The following is a 16053-nucleotide window of genomic DNA, read 5'->3' on the forward strand; positions in this document are numbered from 1 at the left end:
GATTTTGGTAACAGAAGAAACCAGTATGGAGTTTTAATCACATTCATGAAATTATTCATTGCACCAGCTAACATTCCTTCCCTATAGTTCCTCAGACAAATTCTTATAATTAGATTTCAGAGGAAAGCACCATTGGGCACCCAAATCACATGTGCTACCCGACATCAGATGGCTCCTAAGACAACGAGTAAACACTGTCAGGACATTGTGCATTTTCTTTTGATCAGTTCAGTTCAGTCGCTCAGTCGTGTCCGACTCTTTGTGACCCCATGAATTGCAGCACGCCAGGCCTCCCTGTCCATCACCAACTCCTGGAGTTCACTCAGAGTTAGTACACATAGCTAAATAACCATGTGTGACAGCTGGGTAACAGGTCAGTCACCTGTGCAAGTATCTGCCCATAAAACATATATGAGCACATATGAAAATGCTAATTCAGTGAAAATGATGTGAAAACCAGATTCACATTCCTCGGGCTTCCTTGACAGTTCAGTTGGTAAAGAATCTGCCTGAGATGCAGGAGACCCTGGTCCGATTCCTGGGTCAGGAAGATCCCCTGGAGAAGGAACAGGCTACCCACTGCAGTATCCTTGGGCTTCCCTTGTGATTTAGCTGGTAAAGAATCCACCCACAATGCAGGAGACCTGGGTTCGATCCCTGGATTGGGAAGATGCCCTGGAGAAGGGAGTGGCTACCCACTCCAGTATTCTGGCCTGGAAAATTCCATGGACTATATAGTCCATGGGGTCTCAGAGTCGGACACGACTGAGTGACTTTCACTTTTCACATTTTTTGGAGAAAATTTTTAAGTATTTCTCTCTTTTCTATGTTCACTGCATCACCCTCTATGTGTGTTAAGTCGCTTTAGTCATGTCCAACTCTTTGTGACCCCATGGACCATAGACCACCAGGCTCCTCTGTCCATGGAATTCTCCAGGCAAGAATACTGGAATATGTTGCCATGACCTCCTCCAGGGGATCTTCCCGACCCAGAAATCGAACCCAGGTCTCTTAAGTCTCCATGTTGGCAGGCATATTCTTTACCACTAGCACCTCCTGCTCCTATTAAGAAGAGACAAATTTAACAGCCTCGAATAAACAAATAGATAAGCATACCAACAAAGATAGATTAATCTGTTTAACTACATTCCAAACTTTATTACCCTGTATGTGGTTCTTTCCTTTGAGGCTTATTTTTTGTTATTATCATAACCTAAGATTGAAGGTTGGCTTGGCTTGCTTTGGAGAGCTCTTCAAAGCACACAGCCCTATCCAGACAGTCTGTTTTCAAACCATCTTTGTTACCACGTGTAAACAAGTAGGATCTTTAAACACACAATTGCTTATATGATGTCATACTACATACTTTTTTTTAAATGGAGTTAACCATTAGTTTGGAAAAGGAAATGGCAACCCACTCCAGTGTTCTTGCCTGGAGAATCCCAGGGACGGGGGAGCCTAGTGGGTTGCCGTCTATGGAGTCGCACAGAGTCGGACACGACTGAAGCGACTTAGCAGTAGCAACCATTAGTTTACATAGAATGGTTCATCAAATGTATAAAATTAGCAAAAATAGCCAACATATTAATTTAAAATTGAGGATTTAGTAAAGTGAAAAGTGAAAGTGAAGTCGCTCAGTCGTGTCCAACTCTTTGCGACCCCATGGGCTGTAGGCTACCAGGCTTCTCCATCCATGGGATTTTATTTCCATAATACACTTTTTTTTTCCCCACAAAAAGCACAATCCTACAATGAAATTTTAAATTCACAGGGGTTTCTGTAAAGTCCACAGGGGCCAGAATCATATCTATCACCATTTTACACCTGACATACAATAGGCACTCTGCAAATATATTGTATGTTGGATAAATAAATGAATCCATAAAGGCATTAAAGGACTTCCCTGGTGGTCCAATGGTTAAGAATCCATCTTCCAATGCAAGGGATATGGGTTTGATCCCTGGTGGGGGAATTAAGATTCCCACGTGCCACGGGGCAACTAGGCCCTCGAGCCACAAATAGAGAAGCCCCTGTGCAACTAGAGAAAGTCCACTCACGAGCCTGCGTGCCACAGTGAAGACCAGTGCAGCCAACATAAAAAATAAATAAATGAATAAAGACTACTTCACACCTCTGCACGCATGCCAAGTCACTTCAGTCATGTCTGACTCTTTGCAGCTCTATGGACTGTAGCCCACCAGGCTCCTCTTGTCCACAGGATTCTTTAGGCAAGCATACTGAAATGGGTTGCCATTTCCTTCTCCAGGGCATCCTCCTGATCTAGGGCTCGAACCTATGTATGTCTCTTCTATCTCTCGCATTGGCAGGCGGGTTTTTTACGACTAGTGCCATCTGGGAAGCCTAGAGAGGTTATTATTACTATGTCCTTGCTTTGATAAAGTAAAGCAGAAAGTGGCAAACTTTTATGCAAAGGGCCAGATGGTAAACATTCTAGCCATTGTGGGCCATATGGTCACTGTTGCAGATATTCCAATCTCTTTCACAACTATTCAATTCTGCTGTTGTAACACAAAAACAGTCATAGAGAATATATTCACAAAGGAGCCTGACTGCTGTGTTCAAATAAAACTTTATCTATAAAAACAGAATTTGGCTAGAAAATCATTCAAATCGCATGAGAACCACTTTCTTATAGTAAACACTCTATTCCTAAAGGCTGGACATTGGTGGACTTGCTAAATTCAGCCAGATATGTTTTGTTGGGTCAAAAATTGGGCAGGACATATATAATCATTCCTCACAGCTCCATCACTCCTTACTGAGCAACCCTGCTCCCTACTAATTTCCATCATGTTACAAGCCAGTCCCATGCAAGCCTCTGAGTTTACATCCTCAACTTTATAGCACAACTGGTTTCCAGGAATGTGGCCCATATCCATAACTGTGAATCCGTAACCACAAGATAGGCTCCTCAAGAGCAAGCCCATGACTTTCATCTCTTCGCGCTTCATCTAATACCTAATATCAGCACCCAATGAACTTTAAATATTTACTGATTGCCTAGTGTTTGATATAGTCATGGTCTCCTAGGAGGGGCTGCAGAAAAAGTTCTAATCACTGACAAAAGAATGCACAAAACACATGCCAATGGAGACCAAAGAGAAAAGGGACGTGGTGAGTCACAGGAAAAACAACAGGACTCATCACAGGACTGAAACATCAACCCTTTCCAACTTGTATCCAGCAGACACAAGGCTCGACCTTGTATCTGCTCCCAGGATTTCTCCTTCACATCACAGCAAAGCTGGGCAGAGGTTGGACAACTCAGGACATCTCAACCATGACCACAGTGAGGATAAAACCTTGGTTAAAGCTTCAGAGTGCCTTCCCCCAATCACCAGCAACTAACTGAAGGAATAAACCGCTGAATTCACAAATGGAACGCTCTCCAGCAATGAAAATGATCCATCTACAACTAAATGCAACAATACGCAGGCATCTCTGTAATGCATTGTTGACTGAAGAAGGTTGGACACTGAAGAATATAATCTGCATTATATAATCATGTTATCTCTCTCTCGCATGTGTGTGTGCACACACACACACACACAGAAACACACAAAGAAAAACAAGCAAAACTAATTTATGCTCTTAGAAGTCAAGAGACTAGTTCCCCACCGAGTAGGTCGTGTCCAGTATCGAGCGTCGAGAGGAGGCGTGAGGCTGTGGTAAAAATGCTGTTTCTTGGTCTGCCTTCTGGTGACATAAGTGAGCTTAGTTTGGAAGCTGCATTGAACTATACACTTACATTATACATATTTTCTTGCATATATGGTCTATTTCAATAAAAAGTTTAAAAAATAAAATAAAAACATTCCACCACTGGGAAGTGGTCCAGAGAGCCATATGAAGGCCCCACACAGAGCCCCATAAGGCTTCCCCTTCCACCATCCTTCAGAGCCTCTTGCCTCATATGGAGCCCCAACCATCCTTCTCATCATCTCAAAGCATAACCAGACAGTGAGAAAGCCAACTAGATCATTCCGAGATATCTGTAATTCCAGTCTAAGCTCCTTCAAAATGTTAGTGCCCTTCAGAAACTTCACTGCTATCACTAACTTTCTGTTCTAAATGAGAAGTGAGAATATTAAAAAGGGCTCCACCACTCTAAGTGGCTCACTTACATATACTTCTTTTAAAATAATCCTCTGAATAGTTAACTCTAGTTCATAAACTTCTATGAAGAAATGCTTCAATACTCAGGGACTACTTGAAGAAGATACCATAAATGAAACGTAACTGAGATTAGAATGTAGAATAGCCAACAGCCACCTTGCAAGAATTACACAGAATTGTAATGAACAGGCCTCGATATAACTGCAATCAGAACAGAACACACATCTCTAAGAATGCATGTAAAGTTTCAATGCAGGTAGTCAAATTACAGGGCTGGGAATCATTCTGACTCTTTCTAATGTTGATTTTACTATACTAACCTCAACTAGTACCTCAATGGCATTACAGACTCGATGGGCATGAGTTTGAGCAGGCTCTGGGAGTTGGTGATGGACAGGGAAGTCTGGCGTGCTGCAGTCCATGAGGTTGCAAAGAGTCGGAGACAACTGAGCGACTGAACTGAAACTCAACTAGACATTACTACTCATGTTCTTTTCATATTCTCCTGTAAGTTTCGGTTTAGAAAAATCAGTTAAGACCTTTGATCACATTAGATCACAGAGACTGGTCTACGTGTGAAGGCTGATTAGGAAGGAGGAAGAGCAGTAATCCGATCACCTGACCTAAGAACAAACATCAGCCACAGTGGGGCAGACGGGCACATTACCAGGAACAGAGAAAGCACAGGAATCCTCTGCTACACAGGGCACATGCAGAGTACAAATTCCAATTCTTTATATTCAGATGTTTTTCATACCAAACAAATTCATATTACAGGTCTGTCTATTTAACAAATCACTGCCTAAATGTAATTGCACTTAACTAAATGATTCTGCCATAGAGTTTATGCATGTTCTAAAATGCCTCTCAGGAGAGAATATCCTTATTTTTAGGAACTGCATCCCCAAGAATCGAGGATAAAAACATCATGATCTCTTAAACTTACTTTCACATGTTTCAGCAGGAAAATGTGGAAACCTGAACACACACACAATATGGCAAAATGCTAACAAATGTTAAATGTAGGTAGTGGACACACAAAAACTTGCTGCTCATCCTTTAACTCTTCAGTAAGTTTGAAAATTTTTGTAATAAAAAGACACATGGAAATCCTTACTCACCTTTCAAGTGGATGGCCTTCTTTCTTCTAATCAAAAGCGAATGGCTGAATATGCCCAGAGGCACACTTAGGGATGTTCATGCTGTCCTCACCCTGCAAGAAGAAGCAAAACAGCATGTTACCATCAGTGATCTTTATTAAGTTAATGCTATTTCGGTTGACACAATGTTCTTAATCTGTGTCCAGCCTGTAGATTAAAATACTGTTGTAATTATGTTTTAGGCAAGGAGAAAAGTGAAAGCAGAAAAAATCGATCCCATCGCATACTGAATGCCGGGAACCACCACTGGCCTCATTCACTCAAGGAACTTCTGGAACAAAGGAATTCCTCAGTAAATTTCTTTTAATTCACATAAATTTCAGGGCAGTGATGTAGCCCAAACTCCACTGGAACAAAAACTGAGGCTTTATTAAGGACCTGAACTTGACTCTGACTTGGTATTCTGAGGCTACACTTGGAAGGCACTTCCTTACCTTGCAGAACCACACCAGACCTGCTGCACCTCCAGGCAACGCCCCCCCCAGCAAAGACATGCAGGGCCGGTCTATCACTACTCGCCGCAACACACGCTCCCTCGGCCACTGTGCTCGCTGGGCACAGTGACCCAGGGGCCTGCCGGTCACAGACCCGATGCCTCCACCACGCCTCACATTATCTATTACATTTGATCTTGCCACAGCCATGTGAGGCCAGGGGTGTTTATTGAATGCATTTTCCAGAGAAGGCACATAAGTGTCGGAGATGGTACAGGGCATTCAACTAGAAAACACCAGACATGAAACTGCTACTTGGATCTTCTGACCCCAAGCTCAGGGCTTATCTCACTATACAGGCTGTCCCCACCCTTCCCCACTCTACCCCCCAACACAGAAGCATCCTGAAAACCAACCTCAATGCCAAATGACCAAACAACACAGCCACATGTCATTGTGGGGGGTGGGGGGTGGGGAAGAGGGACTGGGGTGGATGGAGGACACACACACCCTAAGAGTATCTACTAATAATCATTCTTAATAGTACCATGAATATTGTACTCATGATTACCAATTACTATAATTACTATCAGTAATTATACTTCCCTTTGAAACACAATAACCTTTCATGTATTTTTGACATTTATATATATATATATATATATATATATATTTCATTTTTCTCCCTTCTTTTTCAAGAGGGTACACTATTGGCCAAAGGAAGTAAAACAAGCCTCACATGGCACCCCAGGTAATTTTCACCTCTGCCACAACAATAGACAATTACCACTTGCTGTTGAGGATTTTTCCATTCATTTTTTATAAAAGGCAAAATATAGTAAAATATAACAGCACAGACACCGACTGTTCTGCCAATAAAGATGGAAACAGTATCAAAACTACTGCTGGGGAGAAGGTAGTAGCCCTCCCTGACAGCCTCAAGTGGCCCTTCATCTGCTGGTCACCAAAATACTGCAGGCAATACACAAAGGTTGAGAGGTCACGAGGTCTGCCACGTGACGGTGCTGGTGTACAAAAGTCAAGGACCCCCTCCCCTGGATTTCAGTCCTGCCTCCTCCACTCACTAGCCTGATTAAAAACTGAGAGAACCTCCCCAAGCAGTCACCTCTCCTGTGGGTTGGAATACCTGTTCACAGGGATGTTGAGGCCCACAAAAAAGATAGGATGTGACTTAACGCCCCACAGACAAGAGCACTTGGAGCCCAGGAATACTGACCAAGAAGAGCAACACTAAACCAAGGGAAAAAACATGATGTACCTTTGGAAGCAACAACTTTACTCACAGATTTGGGGGAAGGAAGGATAAGCACATGAATCTGTGATACTAACACTATTATGAAACACATACGCATCATGAAGTTGAATGCAATCGCTGCATAAACTTTTAAGCTAAAACACCTACCCTTACTTGCCTAGTTCATTTCTAGTTACACCCTGACACGTGGAGGAAGGGAGCGAGGGCTGCAATCTCTCTCTTTCCTTAAAGATGGCCTTGGGAGAAAGTGTCAAGCTGGCGGGCATTTTAATATCACAGTACACCCAGAAAACTCCTAATGGTCCCTGTTTCAGAGTATTCTCTTCAAACTCCTCTGCCAGATCTAGGTACATGTGGGATGAAGTCTGCTGCTGCTGCTAAGTCGCTTCAGTCGTGTCCGACTCTGTGCAACCTCAGAAATGGCAGCCCACCAGGCTCCCCCGTCCCTGGGATTCTCCAGGCAAGAACACTGGAGTGGGTTGCCATTTCCTTCTCCAATGGGATGAAGTCTAGATACATACAATCCCATCCATACCACACATCCTGGTGTGTTACGAAAGATCCTCTTTGCTCTGCTCTGCACCCTCCATTCTCCCCACCAGAGATAACCCACTAGCCTGAATTCTGACTTACTCCTTTGCTCCTCTTATTGTTTTATCACATCTGTATCTTCAATATATTGTTGTGTTCTGTCTGGTTTTAATTAAGTGTTTATACAAAGGAAACCAGGACTGTATTCAGACTCGTCTCTTGAGATTTTGATTTTGAGATTCATCCCTCCTGACTCATGTGACTGTAGCTGATTTTTCACCACCATATTGTTCTCACTGTGTGACTTTACCCACAATTTACCGCTCTGTTCTACTGCTGAGGATCATCTGGGGATTGTTCGGTTTTCGCTATTAAGAATAATGCTGCCGTTTAGATTCTAGTGCTCGTCCCCTGGTGCACACAGCAAGAGTTTCTCCAGGGCGTATCCCTAGAAGAAGAGAGCAGGGCTTGGGATCACATACGTTCAGCTTCTCAGAAATGCCAGATCGTTTTCCAAAGTAGCTGCCACAATTGACTATTTAGCCACCCTTCCCGTCTCTCTCCAAATAAGAGGCTGGCTTGTTTTGCTAATCACCAGCAAAGCTTTCAACCAACAAAAGGGAAAGCTTTTCCTATTTGCAGCATCACCGCTACAAATAAACAGTACTCCAAAGTAGTGACCCAGACAGCTGGAACATATTAGTCACAGGACAGACTTCAGAATAATGATGCAGACCCAGCCAGCACCACACACTGCCCACGGGTATCAGTCAAACTGGATTTCTAGAACTATGTTAAATTCAGAGGTTGTCTTCTTCCTGATGGCCTCACAGCTATGGTCCCCGCCAACTACTGTCAACTTGAAGGGGAAAAAATTAACTTGCATGCAATCCAGCCAAATTCAAGTTTGGATCTGGGGAGTCAAATCATTTCAAAGAAACAGTGTGTTGCTGTTGTTTTTTAATACAGAGTTGCCTGTGTTTTTATATAGTCACCTAAAAACTCTTAGGTATTCTCTAGACAAAAAGACATCCTATTTAGGTTTAGTTATTTCAATGTCTTAGGTGGAGATAGTAATTTTGTGACAATTTAATCTGTATTTCCAGTAAAATCATAGTATCAAACATTTCTGTTGCCATTTAATAGAAAAAATGAGAAATTCTTTCAATCTGGGCAGGAAGGAGAGAAAAAAGTGAAGTTAGTCATGTCCGACTCTGCGACCCCATGGACTGTAGCCCACAGGCTCCTCGGTCCATGGGATTTTCCAGACATGAATACTGGAGTGGGTTGCCAGGAGAGAAGAAAGGTCACTATAAATTTCAAGGAGGCTCTTATCATGTCATTGAAACAAACAATGGTGTTAGTGACCAAAAGGGGGTTGTTTCAACTCAACCTCTTTCCAGTTCTTGTCTCTTTACAATCATTTCTCCCTGTGAGGTAGCAACTATCGCTACACCCATTTCACAGATGGCAGAAACCGAAGCATAGACAGCAATTAGGTTATGCACAGCACACAGCTGATAAGTGGTAGAACAAGGATTTGAACCTGGTTTACCACAGAATCCACATTCTAACCACTACTCTCAGCAGCTTTTTCAGCCTCCTAAGACTAGCTAGAAGGCCCTGCCTGCCATGGTGACAATAGCTACCAGTTACAAAGCATCAACAACGTGCCAAGCACTTGCTAAGTGCGCTATTGTGTTATTTCTATCCCCACATCTCCACCGGCCTGTATTATTCCTATTTTACAGCTGAAGAAATCGATGCTCTAGGGGTTTACATAACTTGGCCAAAGACACATAGGCAACAAAGACAATGGTTGAGACACCACTTGATCCTTGTCTCTGACTTAAAGTTCATATTCTTTCTACTGTGGACTTTCTGGACAAAATAAAAGCACCTGACCCCAGGGCTAGGGGGAGACAATTGTTGACCATGGGTCTTGGGAGCAGCTCCCATGAAGGAAACAGAAGCCACAGAGGGAGAAGATGTGCCAGCGTTCTTGGCACTTGGCAGGCAGCAGCTGCCGTGGCTCCACGACAGGCAGTGAGGCAGAGTGGTCTCCAACAAGAGCAGTGAGCACGGTCAAAGATCCAGCGGTCACAGGGTGCAAGTCAAATGGCCACTGCACACAACGTTTCCATCTGTAAAATGGGGCCAACTCTTATTTCAAAGGGTTACTGTGAAGATCTGGGGGCTCCGAAAATCACTGCAGATGGTGACTGCAGCCAGGAAATTAAAAGACGCTTGCTCCTTGGAAGAAAGGTTATGACCAACGTAGACAGCATATTAAAAAGCAGAGACATTACTTTGCCAACAAAGGTCTGTCTAGTCAAGGCCAGTCAAGGAAATCCGTCCTGAATGTTCACTGGAAGGACCGATGTTGAAGCTGAAGCTGCAGTACTTTGGCCTCTTTGTAGTGAGTCGCTACACAGAGCAGCCAGGGCAACACATTTCTTAAAATCAAAAGGCTCAGTCTCGTGTTGGTTCTTTTTTTTTTTTTTTTTCTTTTTTTAAAATTTTATTTTATTTTTAAACTTTACATAACTGTATTAGTTTTGCCAAATATCAAAATGAATCTGCCACAGGTATACGTGTTGGTTCTAATATCTGATCCAGAGTGGAGGAGGAGACCTGCTAAGGGGCAATTTTCCAAAGGAAGGTAGCCAGCAAAGGGCAGAAACAGCCTCGGTACAGTATGAAGTGTTTGAAGAGAGTAATAGAAGCAGCCACTGCCAATGTTTTCTCAATATATACCACGGACGACCTTCTACATTCTTCTTTAAAACCTTTGCTCATGGGGACTTCCCTGGTGGTCTGAGGCTAAAACTCCCAATGCAGGGGGGCCCGCATTCAATCCCCGGTCAGGAAACTATAACAGATCTGCCATACCACAGCTACAGATCCCACCCGCCACAGTGAAGATCGAGGATCCCACACGCTGCAGCTAAGACCCGGAGCAGCCAAAGAAAGAAAGAAAGAAAGAAAATTTTTTGACATAATTTTTTTTTATAAAGTGGTTTTTCTTTTTTCTTTTTAAATTTTTACCTATTTCTTTAGGCTGCCCTGGGTCTTCACTGTGCAGGCTTTCTCTAGTTGTGCCGGGCAGGGGGCTGCTCTCTGGTTGCAGCGCAGAGGCTTCTCGTTGCAGCAGCTTCTCTTGTGAAGCAGGGGCTCTAGAGCGCCAGCTCAGTAGCTGTGGCGCGAGGGCTTAGCTGCCCCATGGCATGTGGGATCTTCCCAGACCAGGGATCAAACCAGTGTCTCCTTCATTGCAAGGCAGATTCTTGACCACTTGACCTCCAGGGCAACCCTAAAAAACTAATCTAAAAAAAAAAAAAAGAAAGAAAGAAAACCTTTGCTCAATATCCCTGAGAGAAAATACTGTGATATAGATCCCTATTAAACAGATAAGAAAAGTGACTCAGAGGTGAAATGACTTGCCCAAAGCCACTGAACTTGTCAGTGAGCATAATAATGGCTCATAGCATACATACAGTAGGCATTCAATAAATATCTGTTGAACACGGGCTCTTCACCATAAAAACAGAAGACAACCACTTACCTCACAAGGGTTTTACAAGCGTAAAATGAGATCATGTATACAAAGTCCCCAGCTCAGGCCTTGACCTTGGAGTGTGCTGTGCACCTGGGGAACAATGCTGACACAGAAAGTCAGGCACGACAGCCGATGGGATAGGGATGGGGTACCGGTGTGGGTCACACAGACATCATAAAGGACGAAAGACGCACAGATATACCTAACAGGCAAATCCGCACAGCAAATGCACGCATGAAAAGATGCTCAACATAATTAATTACGAAAGAAATGCAAATTAAAATCACAATATCAATATCAAAATAGCTAAATTTTAAAATCTGGCAATATAAAATGCTGACAAAAACTCAGAGCAACTAGGATTCTCACACATTGCTGGTATGATGAGTAAACACGAACAGTGGTATATCCATATTGTGGAATTCCACTTAATAATAAAAAGGAGCAAATTATTGATACACACAGCAACATGCATAAATCCCAAAGGCATTATGCTAAGTGAAAGGAGCGAGTCTCAAAGGGATAGACTCTACACAGTCCCACTTACATGACTTTCTGGAAAAGGCCAAACTACGGTGACAGAGAACAGATCAGTGTTGCCAGGGGGAGGAGGAAGGTCTAACTACAAAGAGGTGAGCAGCACCAGGGAGTTTGAGAGGTGTTGGGTTATTCCCTACTCCGTTTATATGCATGTGTTAAAACTCATAGAACTACATGCTCCAAAAAAGAGAATTTCACTATTGGTAAATTTTTTTTCATTATTAAAGAATGAAATTGTTACAACAGAAATTCTTACCAATAAGAAAGAATTGGTAAGTCCTGGTGAATGGATACTTGACATTTGGTTTGTGGTGATGGAGGGGACACATGAAAGCCAAGTAGCTCTGAAGTTCCTTGCAGAGGGAACAGTGATGGTTCAGGAGACCATGAAGAGTCAACGTGTGAGGAGGGATCGACACAGAAGCTCTGAGGGGTTCTAGCCTTGCTCTAACCTTGGTTCTGGCCTGATTTCACTAACGGATGACTGTGAAATTACACAAGCCACATCTCCTCCCTGAGCCTTTTAGTTCTAGCATGAGACAACAAGGCAAATGATCTTAAAGGTTCATTCCACCACAAACACTGCAAAGTCAGTTTGTTTTTAAGCTACCGAGTCTGGGAAGACAGCAGGAAAAATAAGTAAAAATACCCAGATACAGAAAAATGGCTATGCACCCACACAGACACCATCAGGGACCAAAACAATGAGAAAATCACAGATGAGTGTGGACAGTGGAGTGATGGTGGTAGAAGCAACCAATAGCAGGCAAGAGACCGGAGAAGACCGAGAATACCATTTTTTGCATAGTAGAAGAAGGAGAAGAGAGGTTGCATGGGGGTGGAATGTAGGGGGAGCTGGAACAACTCAGTGACCAAATGCTGAAAGAGTTGAGAAGAATGAGGACTGACAAGACAACCAAACTAGACAGACTTGTCAGAGATCAACAGAGTGAGTGTTCAATCCCCTGTCCCCCAACAAAGTAAAAGACTACCACACAAGACTTGCTCCTTGTCTGAACTTATCTTGTGTCCTAATTGTTTTACCCTTGCATTTTCAATCTCATTCTACCTTCATCTTTGCTGTCAGAAGCCCAAAGTTTAATTTAAACATGTAGGTGTGGTTCCCTTGCAATAGCCCACTTCAGAGGCTGCAATTTTCAAAATTTAGATATTCCTGTAAATCGACAATGTGACTGTTGAATGCTAGCAAGCCATTTCTTGTGCTGCATAAGTTCATGCAACGACTTCAGAATTTCAAAACAGGAAAATAAAAAAAATCATTTTTAAAGGATTTAGTAGAATGTCGAGAGTACACCTTAAAAAGGACTAAGCTTTTATTGTTGTCACTTTATTGGCTTGTGAAGCAGGAAAATTGTTTGAATTTAATCATATTCCCAAACTGACCAACTGAAACAAGGCAACGTCTTCATTTCTGCCCAGAACAGGCCTCAGAACCCCACCTCTTCAGCCAATCTTCCTTTTTAATGATTGTAGGTGAAAAGAGAAGGCGATGGTACCCCACTCCAGTACTCTTGCCTGGAAAATCCCATGGCCAGAGGAGCCTGGTGGGCTGCCGTCCATGGGGTCACAAAGAGTTGGACACGACTGAGTAACTTCACTTTCACTTTTCACTTTCATGCATTGGAGAAGGAAATGGCAACCCACTCCAGTGTTCTTGCCTGGAGAATCCCAGGGATGGCGGAGCCTGGTAGGCTGCTGTCTCTGGGGTCGCACAGAGTCGGACATGACTGAAGCGACTCAGCAGCAGCAGCAGCAGGTGAAAACATCAATCTGGTACAACCCAGTTCTACCAGTTATAAAAGAGGAGAAAGAGCAAATGACTTCAGCTCAAAATCTGGTCTCTTCCACCACTAGACTGAAGTGAAAGTCGCCCAATCGTGTCCGACTCTGAGATCTCATGAAGCCCACCAGGCTTCTCTGCCCGTGGAATGCTCCAGGCAAGAATAGTGGAATGGGTAGCCGTTCCCTTCTCCAGGGCACCTTCCTGACCCAGCGATCAAACCTGGGTCTCCCACACTGCAGGCGGATTCTTTACCATTTGACCACTGGGGAAGCCCTTCCAGCACTAATGACTCACTAACTCTGGGCACATTTCTTCACTCCTTATCTCCCTCTCTGCATCTACAAAGAAGGGGTCGTCATCATTGCGTGCTCCCATCCAGTAATCAGGCTACAGCCCCTCGCACCGGATGAGATCATGTCTGCAGAGGCACTTAAGGAGAACACAAATAAAAAGACAAGCATGAGGTGTCATTACTGCCATCCTGTACGGGGTGGGGTGGGAGGGCAGGTGAGTATATTTCACACACAGTCACATCCCAACTGCCTCTTTCACGTCAACCATATGCTTCTCCCCCGTCACAGCTGGCTGTTGAGCAGATGCTGGAATGGATACAGGCAGAAAGGTGGGGAGGAAGAACGTTTCGGTTACCCAGCTTCAGTTCTCCTTGTTTGAGGAAGATAAAAAAGTAATTTCTTATCCGTGTATATTTCACTAATCTTTTTTGAGAACCGTCAATGTGTCTGTCAGACACCAGGCTAGGTACAAAGAAGCATGAGTTTTTTTTGTTTTTTAACAAAACAGGCTGTGCTCTCAAGCGTGTTCACTCTGGAAACAGCTAAGTAGCCCATCACAACCCAGTGCGCTTGGTGGCATAATGGAGGCAGGCGTAGGGGAAACCCCAGCCCAGACCACAGAGTGGGGTAGGAGGGCGGGGCTCCTCACTTGACTCAGGCGCCCGAGTCAAGTCTTGAAACATGAGAATAAATGAGATGAGTCAAGCAGGGGAAAGGCATTCTAAGTGGGCAGAAGGTGTGGAAGCAGGACCCACGCAGGAAGGGAAAGAGTACCTGAGAGGATGACAAGGGACCATCAGTGGAAACCCACGCTCAGGCTTTCTCCTGAGGGCAATGGGAACCATGGACATATTTAAGCAGGACTCACATGGTGACCCTTGCAGCTGAGGAAAAGGACTGTGACAACATTTGGGAGAATGGAATGAAGGCAGGGCAGGAGGTGGAGGGCTGTACGTATAGAAATCCAGGCAAGCAGCAATGAGGCCTTGGGAATACAGATGAACACAAGAGATGGTAAGGAGGTAGAGGGACCTGGCTTTGGGGCTGGAGGGACACAGGGGTAACAGGGCAGGAATTCTTGATGCCTCCCTGGTTCTGTCTGAATGACTTGGAAGAGGATGGTCTTTTCAAAAGATACTAGTGAAGTACAGCCATGGCGGGCAAGGCAAGTTCACTTTGCACTGTGTCATTATACATGCCTTCACGTGTCTGAGGTCACTCTGTACATTTGTGACCAACCAAAAAGTCACACTCTTCAACATTTACCTGCCTATTGCGAATTCCCACAGGTAAGATGGAGTGTCTAGGCAAGATGGAATGTCTGGGCAAGAACTCAATTCAGTGCTCTTACCTTCACTAGCCAAAATGGGAACGGCCCTCACATCGGACTTGATGCTCAGAGAGGTTACGTGGCTTACCTCAGGCTACACAGTTAGCAAAAGAGGGAACTTCACTTTAATCCTGGATCGTATGCTTCCAGAAAGTCAGTTTTTCACCTAGAATACTACACTGCCTCATTAAGGGCCTAGTCATCCGACTTACACGTAGTAAGAGCTCAGTAGTCTTGTTCCGTGGCCGCTTTACTCTTCTTTTGCCACTGCCTTCCGATAACAGAGTCCAGGCCTGAACTACTTCCTTCCAGTCCCTGGAAACACTGCTCCCACTGCTGAGCTCAGGCTCAACTGTCCTGTCAGCCTACAGAGTCCAGGCCCATCCATGCTCATTAAAGCTCATTCCAACAGTGACTTCTGATAACCAGCTACTCTGTGGCTCTGCAAACACAGGGACAATGTTCTGATTTCTATAGGAGCTATTTCTGAATTCATCTGTCCTATCTTACATCATGGCACTGAAATCCTCGAGGGTGGTCCTGATTTTACACATATTTGTATCACTGGCTAAACCCAGCATGATATTCCTCCTCCTCCTTGCTCTCCTACCAGTGTTACCTCTGGGAAGAAGAGAGGGCCAGGCCTTGGAGAAGGATGCACAGAGCTTATCTGGAGCCTGTCACTCACCTAGCACTGTCTTAGGCACCAGACAGCAAGGTCTCTGAACTTATAGTCCAGTGGAGATAGGATATTTAAACTAATAATAATAATAACATATGTACACCAAAGCACATCAAACAAACATCCAACAAAATTGAGGGCTGGGTTCATTATATTATTCTGTTTTCTAGTTGTTCAAAATATTTTCATAATAAAAATATTTAAAATGAGGAAAAAATAAGTGAAAAGCCTCTACTCCCTAGGGAAGGAACTAGTCAGACTGATTCATTTACAAAGGTTCTACACAGAGAAAATCTTACTGTAACTT

General features: G+C 43.8%; 1 protein-coding gene across 9 annotated transcripts in view; it reads right to left on the reverse strand.

Annotated features, from left to right (window-relative positions):
* SGMS1 (sphingomyelin synthase 1) overlaps positions 1-16053 on the reverse strand; it is a 327599-nt gene that overhangs the window by 287137 nt on the left and 24409 nt on the right. For 7 of the 9 annotated variants that reach the window (XM_055559869.1, XM_055559872.1, XM_055559873.1 and 4 more), the window contains exons 2-3: positions 10587-10864; positions 5259-5350 (exon numbers count right to left, since the gene is read on the reverse strand). The gene's annotated coding sequence lies outside the window, so the exon portion shown is untranslated. The remainder of the gene's footprint in view (positions 1-5258; positions 5351-10586; positions 10865-16053) is intronic. The other 2 variants (XM_055559870.1, XM_055559868.1) reach the window with 1 other exon arrangement.

The sequence above is a fragment of the Bubalus kerabau genome, chromosome 22, assembly GCF_029407905.1.
Source record: "Bubalus kerabau isolate K-KA32 ecotype Philippines breed swamp buffalo chromosome 22, PCC_UOA_SB_1v2, whole genome shotgun sequence".
NCBI classification, from domain to species: Eukaryota; Metazoa; Chordata; class Mammalia; order Artiodactyla; family Bovidae; genus Bubalus; species Bubalus kerabau.